This window comes from Mustela lutreola, chromosome Y (assembly GCF_030435805.1).
Source record: "Mustela lutreola isolate mMusLut2 chromosome Y, mMusLut2.pri, whole genome shotgun sequence".
NCBI classification, from domain to species: Eukaryota; Metazoa; Chordata; class Mammalia; order Carnivora; family Mustelidae; genus Mustela; species Mustela lutreola.
In genome coordinates, this window is record NC_081309.1 from 2,935,878 (window position 1) to 2,939,153 (window position 3,276).

Consider the following 3,276-nt stretch of genomic DNA (forward strand, 5'->3'; position numbering starts at 1 on the left):
GTCCCAAGACACAGGGCACTCTTGTATTGGGGCATTACTTTCCAATCGGTTGATTCTGGTGGCTCTTTCCCCCTTTTTACCTTCCGATATCAGACAAAGAGAAATAAAAGGTATTTAAATTGGCAATGAAGAAGTCAAATTTTCTCGCTTCGCAGATGACATGATTCTTTATATGTAAAACCCCAAAGACTCTATCCCCAAATGTCTAGAACTCATACAACAATTTAGCTACATGGCAGGATACAAAGTCATATATGGAAATCAGTGGCTTTCTATACACTAACAATGAAAATGCATAAAGGAAAATTAGAGAATCGATTCCATTTACTATAGCACCAAGAACTATAAGATATCTGGGAATAAAACTAACTGAAAAGGCAAAGGAGCTGTACTTGAGGAACTACAGAACACCCATTAAATAAATTGAAGAAGACACACACAAAAAAAGGAAGATCATTCCATGATCTCGCATTGGAAGAAAAAACATTGTCAAAATGTCTATACTGCCTAGAGCAATCTATCGTTTTAATGCCATTCCTATCAAAATTCCAACGGTATTTTTCAAGGAGCTGGAGCAAATGATCCTAAAATTTGTATAGAATCAGAAGAGACCCAGAATTTCTAAAGAAATGTTGAAAAACAAACATAAAACCGGGGCATTGCGTACCTTATCTCAAGATTTACTACAAACTTGTGATCACCAAAACAGCATTGTCCTGGCATAAAAACGGACACATAGATGAGTGAAATAAAGAGAATAGCCCATATATGGACCCTCAACTCTATGGGCAAATAATCTTCGTCAAAACAGGAAAAAATATACAGTGGAAAAAAGACAGTCTCTTCAATAAATAAATGGTGCTGGGAAAACTGGACATCCATTTGTAGAAGAATGAAACTCGACCATTCTCTTACACAGAGGTAAGCTCAAAATGGATAAAAGACCTCAACATGAAACAGGAATCCATCATATCCTAGAGGAAAACATAGGCAGTAATCCCTTCGATATCAGCCACAGCAACTTCTTTCAAGATATGTCTCCAAAGGCAAAGGAAACAAAAGTAAAAATGAACTTTTGGGACTTCATCAAAATCAAAAGCTTCTGCACAGCAAAAGAAACAGTCAACCAACAAAAAGCCAACCCACAGAATGGGAGAAGCTATTTGCAAATGAGAATACAGATCAAAGATTGATATCCAGGATCTATAAAGAACTCCTCAAACTCAACATATACAAAGCAGACAATCATGTAAAAAATGGGCAGAATATACGAACAGACACTTCTCCAAAGAAGACCTACAAATGACTATCGGACACATGAAAAAATGTTCATCATCAATAGCTTTCAGGGGGATTCAAAGGAAAACCACATTGAGATACCACCTTACACCAATGGCCCAAATTAGCAACACAGGGTCAACATGTGTTGGAGAGAATGTGGAGAAAGGGAAACCCTCTTACACTGTTGGTGGGAATACAAGTAGGTGCAGCCAGTTTGGAAAACAGTGTGGAGATTCCTCAAGAAATTAAAAATGAGCATCCCTATTACCCTGCCATTATACTATTTGGTATTTACCCCAATGGCACAGATGTAGTGAAAAGAAGGCCCGTTTGTACCACAATGTTTATAGCAGCAATGGCCACAGTTGTCAAACTGTGGAAAGAACCAAGATGAACAAATGGATAAGGAAGATGTGGTCCATATAGACTGTGGATTATTATGCCTCCTTCAGAAAGGATGAATACACAACTATTGAAATACCATGGACAGGACAGGAAGAGATTATGCTGGATACAATCAAGCAGAGAGAGTCAATTATATATGGTTTCACTTATTTGTGGAGCATCACAAATAACATGGAGAACAAGGGGAGATGTAGGCGAAAAGGGAATTGAGGTAAATTGGAATGGAAGGTGAACCATGAGAGACTATGTGCTCTTAAAACCATTCTGAGGGTTTTGAATGGGTATGGGATGGGTAATTGGGAATACTAGCTGGTGGGTATTAGAGAGGGCATGGATTGCATCGAGCACTTGGTGTAGTGCAAAAACAATAAATACTGCCACACTGAAAAGAAATTTAAAAAAAATAGATAGTAAACAATAAACTGGTAACTTAAATAAAAAAAAATTACTGTGTACCAAAATTCTTGTATACCTTCCCATTTATTTTTGTTGTTTTTATTTAAATATAATTGATATACAGTGTTGTTAGTTTTGGATGTACAATAAAATAAATCAACAATTCTAAAAAACAAACAAATAAAAAACAACAACAACAAAACTGGCCCTTTCAAAAGCAGTTGAAGACCTACAGTGAAAAGGACATAATTATATTTTATTATCTATACTTATTAAAATGACATGAGATTTGCTTCCTATAAAGTCATTATCTCAATTGGTTCTTTATTCCTGTAAATTAGAGTCTAACTGAGTCCTCCATTTCTGGAATCAATGAGAAGACACGACATTGTCTTCCTTAAATGTCTAGAAATGTTGACCAGTAAAATGATAGAGAAGGGACTTTCTGTATGGGTCAGTCTTTTCTGACCCATAAGGAAAAGACGCTTGGAAAGGACTATCACCCACATGATGACATACCTCTGAGAGCTGATGATACCCAAGATGCCTCACTGTTTCTTGAGATCTCTAGAAATTGCATTGGAAATAGCAAAACTTTGCCATCTCTGGAGAAATGTTGATCTAAATGATGCTATACCTAACATCATTTCTCATTTCTTTGTATACAAAGGGGACGTGGGAAATTAACACACAAGACAACCTAAGGTCTTGACTAATCTAAGAGGGCTCTTTTTCTGTCTTTCCAGGGTCTTAGTACCTAAAGCCATAGGACTCAAATGTCATGAGAGAGGGACTGCTGTTTCAGTGAATCCAACTTCTGTGATGTCACCAAGGTTTGAACTCGAAGCAACCACTCCTTTTCAACCCACGCCTGATCATGGAGTGGTCATGGAGTGGTCATGGGTGGGCTTAGAGGATCCCAAGGCCTCCCAAACCATAGGAGCTGCCTGGATCCCTCACGAAGGCAGTTGTGAAGTGAATCGGTGTCATGTTTTCCATGGTCGAATTCGTAGTCTTTGGTCATGACTATCACCACCAGCCTCTGGACACCGGAGAAAGGCAAGAATCCACCATTCCATCTTACCCATGATAGGACAAGAAAGATTCAGCTATCAACTTACACCAGATAGATTGGCCAAAAATAGCAAGATAGGAAGCAACATGTGTTGGAGGGGATGTGGAGACAGGGAAACC